General features: G+C 43.9%; 1 protein-coding gene across 7 annotated transcripts in view; it reads right to left on the bottom strand.

Moving 5' to 3' along the window:
- Positions 1-15919, bottom strand: part of EML5 (EMAP like 5) — a 1317369-nt gene that overhangs the window by 280211 nt on the left and 1021239 nt on the right. The gene's annotated exons all lie outside the window — the stretch shown is intronic.

Genomic DNA, 15919 nt, shown 5'->3' on the forward strand with positions numbered 1-15919 from the left:
AGATTTAGATCCCACTGTGGCATGATAAAGGACATAGGGGGAAACATATGTACAAGCCCCATTAAGAACCTGTTCACAATAGGAGACTTAAATAAAGAAAGCAAACTGAGCAAAAAGATAATCCTTGAGAGTACCCAAAGCAGAGCCCTGCTGGGCACGGGTACATATAAAAAGAAGAATATTGGAAAGAGAAGCAGAAAGAGGGTCAATAGACATTTCTGTACAATATTTTACAAATTGCTGCCAGCGGCAGGCGAATACCTAATTGGTGTAGGGCCGCCCTGCCACCAAGATAACACCACATACTTCGGGAGGAAGGTCTAAAGCTATCAGATGTCGCCACTCAATCTCCACGTAAGTAGGCAGAGAGTAGACAGGTTCAGGTGGAGGACCCACCCCGGCTGCTGGAACAGAAGATCGTCCCGAAGAGTCAACCTGATCAGAGAATTAATGCTCATTCGAAGAAGTCTGGATAACATACTCTCCCTGCCCAGTCCGTAGCCACAAGAATGTCTTGGACTCAGGCATTCTTGATCTTCTTGAGAACTCAGGGCAGAGGTGTATGGGCGCAAAGGCTTACAGGAGGCCTGAGCTCCACCCGTGACGAAAAGTGTCATCGGGCAACGGCTGCCTTGGAAACTCCAGCGAGCAAAACTGCTGACATTGTGCATTCTCTTTGGAAGCAAACAGATCTAACCAAGGCTCTCTCCACTGTTGAAAGAGAACTTGCACCACCTCCGACTGAAAAAACCATTTGGGATCTGCTATGCATCGATGGCTGAGTTTGTCCGCCCAGGTGTTCAGAGAACCTGCTAGGTGTTGAACCACCAGTGTCATGCTTTCAGTTCCAGCCATGTCCAGAGGCGTATGGCTTCTTGACAAAGGGTCCAGAACCCCACACCGCTCTGCTAGTTGCAGTACCTCATGATGGTTATGTTGTCCATGAAAACTTGCATTGACTTCTCCTTGACAGAGGGAAGAAATGCTTTTGATGCTAGTCGATCGCCTAAAGCGCCAACAAGTTGATGTGGAGTCCAGACTCCGCAAGAGACCAGTGTCCTCTGATCTCCACCTCTCCCAGACGGCTACCCCATCCCAGGAGTGACACATCTGTCACTACTGTGAGATCTGGTTGGGGAAGGGAGAGGGGTCTGCTTCTGATCCAGTCACAGTTTGTTAACCACCACTGCAGGTCTTTTGCAGTTCCTCCCGAGATATGAACCATGTGGGAGAGAATCCCCTGATGCTGTGCCCACTGGAACTTCAGGTGCCACTGCAGAGCCTACATGCGCCATCTAGCATGGTTTACCAACAGGATGCAGGAGGCCATGAGTCCCAGCAGCCTCAGTCATTCTCACCTAAATCAAGGATAGAGGCTAAAACATTGATGTCATAACCTGAATATCCTGGACTCGCTGCTCGGGAGGATAAGCCTGAAACTGCACTGTGTCCAGAACAGCTCTGATGAAAGGGAGTGTCTGAGAAGGAGTCAGGTGTGACTTCAGCACATTTACAGCGAACCCCAGCAAATGAAGGAGGTCCACCGCAGTTTGGAGTTGGTAGACGAGAGTCTAGGGTGAGGACACCTTCAACAGCCAGTCATGGAGGTAGGGGAAGACTGAAACCCCTAGCCTGTGCAGATGACCTGTAACCACCACCATCACCTTGGTGAACACCCGAGGGGCGCTGGTAAGGCCATAGTGTAGCACAGTGAACTAAAAGTGCTTGTGGCTTACCTTAAACCGCAGGTAACGTCTGAGGGATGGCAGAATGGAGATGTCAAAATGTGCATCCTGCAAGTCCAACACTACCAGCCCGTCTCCTTGGTCTAAGGCAGACAAGACCTGAGCCAACATGAGCATCTTATATTTATCCTTTTTGAAGAAGAGAATGGGACGTAAATCTTTGTTCTTTTTTGGTATCAGAAAGTAGTGGGAGTAGTAATACTCACTGCCTACTTCTAAATTTGGAATCTTCTCTATAGCCCCCTTGACCTGGAGAGCTGTAACTTCCTCTTGGAGTAATAACAGATGATCCATTGCCAGCCGTTCTTGAGTTGGCGGTAAAGGAAGAGGAAAAGACAGGAAAGGAAGAGAGTAGCCATCCAGAATGATGTGCAAGGCCCATTTGTCCGATTTTATGGACCACCAGCAGGGGCCAAATGATCTGCAAAATCCATTTGTCCGAATGGTATGGACCGACAGCGGGGAAGATGATGTTGAATTCTCCCTCCAACTGGACTGGCATGGTCTTGTAGAACCAAACAAGGAAGGCTCGGAGGCTGCAGCTACGGAGGAGTCAGTGGCGGATGACTTCTGGCTACCATTCCCACATGGTCAGAATGTACTGTGACCACGTCCTTGCACTGCTTGGGGAGTCTGTGCAGGGCGGTGGCTGGGGTTTGGCTGGTGCAGTTGAAAACCCTTCTGTTGGCATGAAATAGGCGAAAGGCAGACTGGGAACAAGGTGTTACAGAGTGGCCCAAGGACTTGGCCGTAGCCCGTGAGTCCTTGAATCACTCCAGTGCCGAGCCTGCTTTCTGTCCAGAGAGACGAGTCCCATCAAAGGGAATTTACATAATATTGGCCTGGACATCCCCCCGAAAAGCTTCATCAACAAGAGAGTAAGGGCCAGAAGGGAAACACTCTCATGCCCCTCATAAATCCATATACCAAACAACAAGAGAGTGTTAAAACGAGTGACAAATGCAATAAACAAATTCCAAATCAGGACGCTATTAAATCCCAGAAAGGCAATTATATATAGTCGTATTCTTTTATTATTTCTTTTCTTTCACTTGTTGAAGTGGACTGAAGGGTTCATTGTATAAACCTTCTTTTAGTCCAGAAAAATTAATTATATTTTTCACTCACTGTTTTTAAGGGAGTTAGAGCCACCCTCTTATTAAAGTAATTTTGAGGAGTGGTCCATACTCTTTTTAACTCACCATCACTTTCTCTAGCTAATAAAAAGGACCCAATGAAGACAACCGGCTACCAATGTTCTATTGGAGCCTGAGGGTTCTTCTAGCTAGACTTTTGAGCACGTGCACTCTATTTTTTCTTTTATTTTTCCTTTTTTATTTTTCCTACTATATATAATTGCCTTTCTGGGATTTAATAGCGTCCTGATTTGGAATTTGTTTATTGCATTTGTCACTCGTTTTAACACTCTCTTGTTGTTTGGTACATCCCCCCGAAAAGCCAGATGTTCTCAGCCAGGCATGGTGACATAAGGTCATTATCAACAAAACCGCTCTGCCCAGTGAGTCAGTTGTATCCAGACCACACCGGATAGTGAACTTTGACGCAACACTCCCATCTTTCTCAGGAACCTATGGCAGTACTTGTACAACCGGTGTGTGGGAAACGTCCCGAAACACATGCAGTGTTCACCGACCGCAAGGTTGGTGGAAGAAAACATCTTCTTTCCAAGTGCATCCATCCTCTTGGATTCAATGTCTGGGGAAGTGGAAGGGAAAGCGCTCTAGGATGTTGAAGCCTGAACTACCAAGCTCTCAGTGGAGGGGTGTTGGCTGTGGGAATTTGGAGCACCCAGTGCAGGGCTATGGCAGTGTGCTATTGTCCTGTTCAGAGGAGCCCCTGAGCTGGGCTTGTATCAAGTGCCTAGAAGGACTTCCATAAGTGCCTCATTGAAAGGCAAATGGGGTTGGGATGAGGAAGTCCCAAGACATTAGTCTTGACCCGCACCAAGGGTAGTTCCAGGTCAAGGACCTCCTCTCCCCTCTTCACCACCATTGCATAAGATGCCCCCTCATCCATAGCCGCAGTTGGCGGAGAGCGCATACCAGCATCTGCAAAGGTGATCAGTCCACTGGCCTCTGGAAGCTCCTCATACCAGTCCTGTTCCTTACAAGGATCGACCAACTGGTGTTGTAAAGGGTCCAGAGACTCCTCCCATTCTTCTCCGATAGCAGAAACCTCATTAAAATGAACACGCAACAGCGCAGAACCTCTGGGCTCCGTCGGCGCCGGAATCAATGTCGATCTGACTCCGAGTTGTCGAGTTTGAGAATGGGCCTGGCACCAGTGGCTCCAGGAGCACCGACTTTGGTACCGGCGCCAGGGAATGTCATGTTGGCATGACCCAGATCCAGAATCCGAATCAGATCCATGAGACCCCACAAGGTGCAGGTGCAGGGGCCGGAGCCATCGGCGTGGAGCCTGATGGGGTCTCCTCCGACCCTGTGGGGCCAAAGGTGGATAGGAGGGGTCGGCCTGCTCAAATACGTGGTGCATAACATTATAAATTATTTTATCTGAGCGGGAGTTGCCCCGGCTCCCGGAAATGAGGGGAGGTGCAGAGTCGTAACCAGCAACGTCTCTGCGGAACAATGCCTGGAGCGTTGATGCTTCCCACCCGTCTCGTCGAAGGACAAATAACGAAGTGAATTCAAAGTTTGTTTGGACTTTTTCTTCCACAAGTGTCCCGAGGACCTCGAGTGCGACAAAGAGAACTTGGGGCTCCTGAGGCAGTCCCTTCTGTTAACCGATTGGGACCAGGACCTCCGAGGAGTCGAGCTTGATGGTGTTGACTGCCGGGCCGCGACTGATCTTCATGGATTCTTCCCTCAAGGCCTTCGGCCCCATGGCCCGGCAGTCCGAGCTCGACTTCGAGTCATGGTCAAGCTCGAGAAACCATAAGCAAACAAGATGTAGGTCGGTAACTGTCATGACAGTGACAGGCGCCACACGGCTTGAAACCTACCTGTCTAGAGGCCATTCCTCGACACACAAGAGAAAATCTCTCTACAAAACGTCAAAAAGAGTTTTGACATAGGGGAAGCTCTGCTCTGGATCAGTGCTAACTGGCACGGAAAGAAATCAACTGATGTATTTGCACCTTTGCGGACACTATATAGGTGACCGAGACATCACAACCAACACCAACGATGCTGACGACGTCACACTGAGCTAAACTGAGCCACCCGAGGGCATGCAGGGGTACTGTTCATGCAAATGCTTCTGTATCCAGACTGATGCCCCAGGGAAATTCATAGGTAAGGAATCTGCAGCTAGAAGTATCTATCAGATATGTTAGGTTAAAATATCGACCTTTTTGAATGTAAACTGCACTCTGATTGGTCAGCGACCAGTGCATATTAAGCTAGTCAGACTGTTATTGTTAATACCAAAACCTTTCCCAGTGCATAAATATATGCTCAAAAAGATAAATCCTTGTTACCTATATAACCTAAGTGAAAGTGGTCCTCCTCTTTCAAAGAACAATTCTTAATATGACAGATTAACCCACAAATAAAATATTGGAACTTCATTGTTGAAACCTAAATCACCAATCATCTTCCTAAAGAACACAGGGTGCTGACTTAGTTTACACACATGATTGAGGTGATCCCTTATATGTCAAGGGAATCACCTTAATCATGAACAGCGGTATTTAGACGCAATCAAGCTTCTGTACACAGCCACTTATTTTTATCAAAGGCAATTGCAACTTTTTGTGAGGGCACCCTATCATTAGTGTTTTGGAGTAATATTTCAGTAGATCAGATGATTCAGGAGTCAATTTTTATCTAACCAGAATATCTTATTACTATTTCCAGCACTTGGTGCTGGTGTTGAGGCCGTATGGTGTTTAACCTCGCCTACCAAAATGATAAATCATTAAAATTATCTATGGGTTGGTACTGAATATTCATTCATTTGCCACCAGTGATAGGATACATTTTTTTTAAGAATGTGAGGTTTATCCATCTAGCTCCTTCTCTTTAAAATCGCTGCTTAGGAGCCCGATTGGGTTCATTACATTTATCGGGCTCTTGTATCTTTGGTATATTTTACCTCAACTGCTTAAGTTTTGTTTATTTTTCATGTTAGTTTCAATTGACACCCCACCCTTGTTCACAGGATAGAGGGATCCATTTATAAATCTGAGCGTGACTTTTTAGTACGAGCTGCTGCCCCATAAGGTCTTCTTTACACCAAAACAACAGTCCTCCTATGGATGACTCCCATATGTGTCTGATTTTGTCTTAGGGTCTTGCCATTGAGGAATCTCCCAGATACCGTATAGTGGCTTTTGGCCACTAAGCTCTTCCCACACTAAAGTCTATTATAGATTAAATATATCCCTCCATCTCCTAATGAGGCAATAAGTGAGGACTGAGCAGAGACATAAAGGGGACAAAAAGGTTTGCCTGCCGCTGAAGGTACTAGGCAAACAAAGAAACAAACATCGGCAAAGCCAATAGGTGTTGTGTTGTCTACCAGCGTTTTGGCAATTCTTGCTTTGTTTTGGCATGGCTTTTGAAAAACTTTTTTGTGTGGGAAGCTGCGAGGCCTTTGTCAATCTAAAAAAAAAAGCTGTTGATCAAAGGCAAGCGTATTTTGGTCTAAAAAAAACACATGGCACTGAAAGGAACTACTTTGTGTTTGGATGTGTTCCTTGTATAAGGATAGTATGCTGCAACTCATAGTGAAGTCAGCTAATGGCACAAGTAGGGGACGCATTGCACCTTGATGCTGCTCGAGTGGGTTGTAGAAAAATGTGAATGAAACTACCACAGACAAATGGAAAAGTGTAGCTGAAAATCCCTATAAGTAACTATGTCATACACATAATTTTAGGAAAATCAAAAGGTCTTGGCTAATATAGACCTAAAATATTGTTATGCAATTGCCTGCCAGCCTCTTGCCTTTGACAAAGAAAGAAGGAAGGAAAGAAGAAAAGAAAGGATGGCAGAAAGAACGCAAGCGAGACATCAAGAAAGAAATAAGGAAAGAGAGGCAAGAAAGAGAGAAGGAAGGAAGGCAAGAGAGAATGAAGGCAAGAAAGTGCAAAGGCTAGAAAGCCAAAACAAGAAAAAAGGAAGGCGAGAAAGAAAGAAGGATAGAAAAACAGAAAAAAGAAATGAAAGCAAGAAAGAAGGAAATAAGGAAATAAGGAAATAAAAATAGGGGAAGAAAGTAAAGAGAAATAACAGAAAATGAATGAAAGTAAAAAAAAAGAAGATAAAAGCAAGAATGAAGGAAAGAAGGAATGAAAGAAATAAGGGAGATGGAAATGTAAGAAAAACAGAAATCAAGAAAGAAGGAAAAAATGAATGAAACAAAAAAGTAAAGAAACAAAAAAGAAAGCAAGAGGAATGAAAGAATAGAAGAAAAAAGGAATAAAATAAAAAAGGAATAGAAGTAAAGACTGAATGAAAGAAGACAAGAATGAAAAAGAAAGCAACAAAGAAGGAATGAAAGAAAAGGGAAAGCAGGAAAGAAGAGGAATGAATGAAAAAGGAAAGCAAGAAGAAAAGAATCAAAAGGAAAAACAGAAAGCAAGAAAGAAGGAATGAAAGAATGAAAGCAGGAATGAATGGAAAAATGAACAGAAAAATGGAATGAAAGAAAAAAGTAAAGAAGGGATGAAAGAAAAATGAAAGAAGGAAAGCACACACGAAACAAAGGAAGAAGGAAAGAAAGAAGAAAGGAAATAAGGGAATACTAAATTGTTACAAGTGCTGCATATTAAACACAATAAAGGCGAGTTATCTTCCTGGGCAACATTTATTAAAGAGCCATTGTTGAGAAATTCGGTCCACAATAAATGTGTTCAGAAGAATTGTTTGCTTATCAATTTAAATGTATAATATTGAATCTTTTGATAACATAATACAGAACAGTTTAAAATGGACGACATCTGTTATGCGGGGACATTCCTTTTGCATTGTCCTGTGTTTATCTGAATAAGTCAGATAAACAAAGCCTTTCTCAAAAGGAATTTACAACAGTATTGGCGGGAGACAGGAACTTGTAAAGCGTGGAATGTGGTCTGTGCGAAAATCTGGTATAAAGCGTTCTGCTGTCAGAGAGTGAGTCAGGGGAATACAGAAAGTGAAATGTAAGAGAGTGTTCATTATGAAAAAGGGAAGGTAGGAAATAGGAGTCACCCCATGTCAGTGGAAATGAGAGGAATTCAAACGTTGAACTCGAGGTGCAGGGGTCAGCTGAGTAACAGAGTTTTTCAATGCGAATTTTTTTTACAAATTTGAAAGACACCATTGGATACAGAATATCCGACTGCTTTGGAAGGGACCCGCCTCACAAATCCCTCCTTCCTGGCACATGGTTGTGACTCCGAGTCATGTACCCAGTATTCAGACCTAGTGCTGCCACTACAGCACCTTACTTGTATCAGCAAAAATGAATGTTTTTATTTTATGTAGACAAAACACAAAAATGTGTTTTAGCTGATGCATAAGAACATCGACAGTTGCAGGGGCATAATAGCACTTTTACAAGTTTGCTGAATAACATCTCCATTAAAAGGTTCAGAATCCAGGGATTTTATGAATTGTGGCCCGGGCCGTGCACTGAATACACAATAATTGAACATCTATGTTTATAAATAAGAACATCCTTGTTAATTCTACATATGCCTTTTAGTTTCACCTTTATTTTATGTGTTGATGACATAAATTACTATTCGCAGTCCACTATGATTGACTTCAAAAGCAGTATGTCATAGCCTGTAATGTGTTGTGCTTTATTTCTTGTGGGTTTTAACAGAGCCCGTGTACGAAAGTTTCAGTTTTACAAATTCACATTTAAACTGGACATCTTTTTTAGATTGTGACTTTTAACATACTTTGCACAAACGCACTTCGAAATGGTTCTGCTTGCAGTGCACATTTCTTTGTATGCATTTTATCACAACACTGTACATTATGTTCAAGGATAAAGTACACTAAGCATGCAGCCCTTGTATGTTGTTATTCCGTTTAGAGATAGCTCTGAATCGTAACTACAAACAATGACTTCGCACAGGACCTCAGACGCAGAGTGGAAGGAGCCAGTTTTAGTATATAAACTGCTTCTAAAACTTAGCTCGTCAAAAGAACACTTCCATGGATAATCCTAGACCTTCGTCTGCGACCGATTGCCAACCCTGCTGACTTCCATCACTATCTTGAAAAGGACAGCGGCCTGTTATACACCAGACTGTCTCCAGATACATCACACATATAGGTAATTGGGGAGGTAGGCTGCTCCAAGAGATCTGGTAGAATGCACTTCTTATTATGCTCTCTAGAGTAGAGTCGGAGTTAGGTAGTGTCACCATAGTGCATGTATTCATATAATCACTGCAACATTATAATGTTTGAATTGTTCATCTTCTTCACCTTTCTTGTAATGCTAGTAACAATGCTTTGTTTCCTTCTACTAATAATTTCAGCTCATGGATTTTACACAAGAATCAAATTGCTTCAATAAATGTTTGAAATGCCAATTTTCATATTTCTTGTGTCTCCCTTTGGGCATGCCTAAGGTAACCAAAAAATGGTAGATCTGTTTCCACGATTTCCTTGCGGGGGAGTCAGAGTGGTCATGTTTTAAGGTTGCAGACACCATCTGGTACCCTACCAGTTTAAGGGTCCAGATGGCACACTGTGAGCTAGGTAGGAGTTAGGCTAACATATTCTGATATGTGTGGACTAAGCGCACCTATTTAGACGCATATGTTGACCAAACGCACTTACTTGATTAGCAGGAACTGTACGACATGGCGCCACCAACATTATAGGACAGATACTTATTCACTGGTGCTCCTAAGTAGTTCTTACATGTGCCCAAAGCCCTCTAGTCACCTTATACAGAGACGTCCATGGTATTCGGGAATAATCCTCCACATGCTAATTAGAGAACCCAATTTTTGTCTGTAGGTTATTCCAGCTTGATAATTTTAAAAGGATCAACCAATCATAGTTTTTGCCTTCTCTGAATTCTGTTCATTAAAATGGCGAATGCAGCACCAGTGGTTATCCCACTAAATCATAGATATGTAGTAACACAGATGTTACAACAATATGGGCTTCCTTTTACTGGATGAGCTGTTACCTTCATGGTAGAGGCCCAAGAAGTGTATAAAACAGAGGTCTTCTATTCATGGGTCACTTTTCCTGCAGCAGATACGAACACTAGAGTATTCCATACGTACGCAGAATCACTAATGCCAGGCCAAAACAGAGCCTATGATGATTTAGAAATATCATTAACATTTAAGGGACACCCAAATTGGTTAAAGGCACCCTGCCAAATCTACTAGAAAATGTACGACTGGGTCCCCTCAGCAATGATCGGACAACATGGCCAGTCTTAGCCAGCTATACACCATATGAGCCCTCACAGTAGTAAAGCTTCGTACGCCCTACACAGGTCTAGTTAGACTATATAGTTTGTGATGCTACAGTAACACCAGACCCAGTGAGTGCTATTCAAGCTGCGCAGCAAATTGCTAAATTAGTCTAGTTACTATTAACATAATAATGGGTAAGGTTCCCACCAGATGGGAAGAAATTCCATTCTGGATTGCACAGAAATTAATTCTATAAAAGCGAATCAGCACTCTGCACTTTTTATTGTATAAAGTATTGATTATAAAATGTATATTTGTTAATGGGCGCTTTTGTTTTTTAAGGAAACCATGCACATAGGTCACAAAATATGTCACTTCCGCTATAGGTTCATTACATTTTCACTGGGACACCTTTCACTAATTTGTTGTTCTGTGTTATTCATATTATTTTAACTTATTTTAGAAACAAAATTGTTTACCGCTTTCCATGTGTGTTTGGCCGCTCTGTCTCAGATATCAAATAATAACTCTTACCATTGCGCAGACCATCCTATTATTATAGAGAGGTTATTAGTCCGCAGGAGCCATTGTTTTTCAGTTAAATACTTCACTCACCCTAGGCTCCTTGTGAGTAGGGTTCCCTTGTTCCTTGTTATCCATATCCTGTGAAGGCTGCGAACTCTGAGTGACCTGGGGCCCACCCAGTGGATCATCTGTTGTGCCCAGCGGGGAGACCCTACGCTGTCCCCAGTGTTTTTGTTTTGGAGCTTTAGGAGGAACTGATTTACTGAGCCTTTGTGGATGAGCAACAGGACTCCATAGGCCCAGATCCAGGCGGAGGCACTGCAGACATTTCTGTGTCGGGCGAGGTTGGTGTCTCAGTCTCGGGCCAGGTAGCACAGAGTGAAGTGTGGCAGTGTGGGTCTGGGCAATCTGTAGAGTTGGGACCTTCCGGTGTGGCATCTGGGGATATGGTTAGAAATAAAGGGTCACCTCCTATACTGCCAAACAGAATGGATACATTTGCTGTGGTCAAGACAGTGACTGGGGCTGCAAAGGGGGGGGGGGTGCGGTCAGCAATTTGGTAGTGGAACCATTCCCAACGAGGGAGCCCTCACTGGGGGCGATCATGATGGTTATACAGGACCTTAAGAGCTCACTGGAACTGAAGTTGAATGCAGTAACTGTCAATATCATGCTGCTTAGGGTGAACTTTAAAAAAAAAGTCACCAAGATGGTCACGGTAGCCGTGTTGCATATCAGTCATCTGCAGGCGATGAGCAAGAGACTTGAGAACCAGGTACAACTCCTTACTAAGCAGCATGCTGGCGTTGCTGCCAAGCTTAAAGATCAGGAGGGGAGGGCGTGGAGGAACAACATCAGGGTGGTGGGAGTCCCAGAGGGGGCTGAAGGGCCCAGTGTTGATTTTTTTCTGGAAGAACTTATCACCAAGACACTATGTCCTAAGCACTTATCCTACTTTTTTACTATCAAAAGGGTGCACAGGGCACCAGTGTCACCACCGAAGCCAGGGCCCCCCCAGGACAATTATCACATGTGTTTTTAACTACCTTGATAGAGATGCAATTCGGCAAGCTGCCCGATCTCACAGCGACCTCAAGTATATAAACACAACACGTTTTTTTTCCAGACTTCACGCGCAACAGCAAAGGCGTAGCTTTGATGAGGTCAAAAAGATGCTCCGGGAGCAGGAACTCAAATACATGATAATGCTGTACCCGAAACACCTGAGGGTGATTGCAGAAGGTAAATCCCTGTACTTCACTTCTCCTGAGGTGGCCTGGGAGTGGATAGATAAGAGGCGCACCCCTGACTGAATAAGCAGGAGCACAGGCCGAGAAACTGCAGGGCATACCAGACGATGGACATACCGTTGATCTGGACTCGCAGCAGCGTATAGATTCCCTGGAGTAGACAATACTACCGGACCTGCGAGGCAGAGTGATAGTGAGCCACTTGCAACCCAAAAGTTAACATGACTTGAAAGACTATTGAGTATATATGTGGGATGCGGGCCTTGGCAGTGGTAATGGGCGCAGGGCGCCCCCGGCCCATAGCCCCACATTAGTGGACAAGGGGGCCACAATGGTAATGCCTTGCAGTGTGGCTCAACTAAATGCAAAGGGAGTGCAGGTTCATGGTTTACTGTTTTTGTGTCATAGGCCGGTTGGTGAGATGCTAGCCAACCCACTGTAATTGATGCTTTTCCTGGGGTGATGGGCTCTCTGCAGGTTGGGGAGTTGGGTCATTCTAAACCTACTTTGCATGGTAGGAGAGAGGGGGTGTTTGTTAGTTGAGAGTGAAAATTTGAAGTTTGCATGTTGCAGGTTGCTTTTATTACTGCTCAGGCACAATGCGGCAGAGGAAGGTTACACAACAACATGAGCTGCAAAAGAGGTGTAGATAAATGGTGAGATGTGGAGTAGGCCCGCAAACCATACTTGATACACGCCACATTAGATGGGAACACCAAAGCTACTGACACTTAAGGGATTAGATAGCAGGATCAAGCACACAGTAGTTCTCCAACATCTACGTAGGCACCATATTTTGGAGGGAGACCAACTGCCAGAGGCAGCAGCGCTGGAGGACAGCCTCCTTCTGGATCCATTGGGAAGCATGGCAGTCTCCATGATATATAGGAAAATAATGAACAATACCTTGACCCACTGACAGCCCTGAGGGAGGCCTGGGAGGGGAATGTGGGGACACTTGAGGACGACGACAGGACCAAGGCTAGTAAGAGCCCAAGAGAGGTAGCAATATGGGCCCGCATCCGGTTGATTCAACTGTGGATACTCCACAGGCCATATTACTCCAGGATACTCATACACAAGATGGGCAGGGGGGACTCACCGCTTTACCAGTGGGGGCTGTGGACAAGAAGGTACTTTCTTTCATATAGTGTGGTCGTGTTGCAGGTCATGACCAGAGTGTTGGGGCAGAGAGTCCCCCTGGATGCCAAGCGGCTCCTTTGGAATGCCTCGGGAGAGGAGACCTGGACGAAATATCAAAAGATATGGCTGACACTGGCAGCAATTGTTGCTAAGCAAATATAGCGCATGCCTGGGGAGCAGGGTCCCCTCTCCGACTGGAGAGTGGTAGTCCGACCTCAACTGGTGTCAAAAGAGCAAAGCAGGTGGTCTACCAGAGATGGTGTTGCCCCAAGAAATGGGACAAGGTGTGGAGCAATTGCTGCCCCTATCGAGGAAACTGACCAGGAGGATGAGTGCTAGAGGGGCGGTTAGCCACTGGGTAACATCCTGAACCTCCATGTGTGATCCGGTACAGTCTCTCCATCATCGTTGTGCTAAATGTTCTATGGGAGCTTCTTCTGTATCTAATTTAGCTCTACTCTCATTCTTATATATGCTGTAAATTGCTTCAATCACTGCATTCTTTGTACTGAGCCCGAGTTTTTTGTTCTTCTTCAATAAAAATATTTCTATATAAATTCACTTCATCATGTCATACCAATATGGTCCAGCCCACAAGTGCAACCACAATATCCCATTAAACATGAAGCTAAATGACATGTTAGAGAAATTCTGACACAACTTGAATATCAGGGCGTTAGATCATTCATATACTTAGACTACAGATGTTTAAACAGTCACACACGCACATTTGCAGTACAAAAATCACACAGCACATCACTAATCAACATTTTGTGCAAAAAATACAAAACAACATTAGATATTTCAAACGGCTTTTTCTGCCAAAACAAAGCACCTGATAGCAGGGATCTAACCAAATTTACTGCACTTGGGTCACATTAATGATTTTTTCGACTCCCTCAGGGGTATAAGAACAGCTCAGGCTTGTTCTCTTCCCGGTAACATCAATTCAACAAGAAACTGATCCTGAAGCATTGTCCTATGTTGATGACATATACATAACGGACAATTACTTAAACACACATCTAGCCAGAGTAGATCGCATTGTCGTGGGATTTGCTGAAAATGGCTACAAATTCTACTTTCAAAAAAATGTAATTGCCAATTTCAGTGTCCTATTTTTGGCATACGAGTTATCTAACAGACGGAAAAGCCTAGCAATACATTTATTAGAGAAATGTGCAGTCCTAAACCCACAAAACACATTAAAAAAGCTACAAATCACTTTTGGGTTTTCTCAACTTTGGTAGAACACGCATGCACAATAAATGAAACCATTTTATGAACTAATACATCCAGACTTCTCAAGTACAAATTGGACACCAGAACCTATACAGATTCTGAGATCCCTTTAAACTGATATACTTGCAACAAAACACTTACACATGTGTTAACATCACAAACTTGGTGATCTGCGTAACTGCGGGGACCACAGGCTACACGTCACTTTCAGAGAAGGTGATACAGTACCAATTGCATATAAATCGCATTTATATTCCAATGCAGAAAGGCATTTTGCACCTACTGAAAAACTACTGACTGCAGTTCAGACAGCTGTTATAAAGGAAAGATCATGGACTCAGGGGAAACACATAATTGTTGTGACTCTTAACCCCAGCCTTAGAGGCTGTTACAAAGGTCAGTGTTCCTAATGCAAAAGCCTTACATCCTAGATGGATACAGTGGGCCACCTCCTTAACAGCTACTGCTGTGGACTAGGTATTTGACCCTACATTACAAACACAAGAATTTCTTTAATATGAACAAGAATACCCTGTGCCCAATGATGTTTTGCCTCTTGTCCAGTATTACTTCATAGTCTATATTGATGGTTCTGCCTAGCCTGAATCAATCCTCTGCCGCTTGTGCAGCTATGAGGGGGAAAATGAGGGCTGGAGTATTTCACCCTATTAAAACATTTACACAATAACTAGGTGAATGCACTGCACAGCTGGCGGAACTCAAAGCTCTAATTCTGGCACTTGAAAATACTGATTCTGAATTCCCCACACTGATAGTGTGCAATTTGTATTATTGTGTCCAGTCTTACAATGAGCACTTGCACTATTGGCTCCTAAATGGATTCAGAGACTCTAAAGGGAACATTATCAAGCATAAACTGCTTTGGTGACAGGTGACACATTTGAAAGAATGTTTGCCAAAGGCTCATGTAATACATACAAAGAGTCACCAACCTGTTGGAATATATGTTGTTGGGAATTCCCTGGCTGATGAAGCCGCAAAGGCAGCAGTCTAGACTGCTGTCTTAGCTGCAATTACTCAATCTCATACAAGGGTCGATGGAGACATTATATTAGCTGTCAATGCTTCACACGATGGCAACCCATAACTAAACAATTTCCAGAAAAATACTCCTACCTACTGAGTGCTCAAAACATACTGTTTGCGCGTATTCCTGGAGTGAGGGATCGAGTGATTCCAAATTCAGACTGCAGACTGGAATTGATCATAGCTGTTCATGAGGGGTTAGCTTGTGCCCATGAAGATGTGGTGGCCTCAGTTTAACTACTACAGCAAAACTATTGGTGGCCAGGTCTCTGCAAACAGACCAAGCAATATGTAATTAGCTGTGACATTTGTCAACAAATAACATCTTCCACCACCATACACCCACCACAGACACCTCTCCTAATTTCAAATAAGCTCTTGGTTGTGTGCATCTCGACCACTGTGGCCCACTAAACTCGGCTGGCTCCTTTAAATGCATCCTATTAGCAGTGGATTTGTATTCCAGATTCCTTTGGGAATGGATACAGCGATCAGATGACGCTCAAAGTGTTAAAAATGATTTGCAAGTCTTTAACAGGACATATGCAGTAGCTGCATTCCAGTCGGACCAGAGACCAGCGTTTGCCTCTAGGGCTTACAGGCAT

This window comes from Lissotriton helveticus, chromosome 9, assembly GCF_964261635.1.
Source record: "Lissotriton helveticus chromosome 9, aLisHel1.1, whole genome shotgun sequence".
NCBI lineage: Eukaryota > Metazoa > Chordata > Amphibia > Caudata > Salamandridae > Lissotriton > Lissotriton helveticus.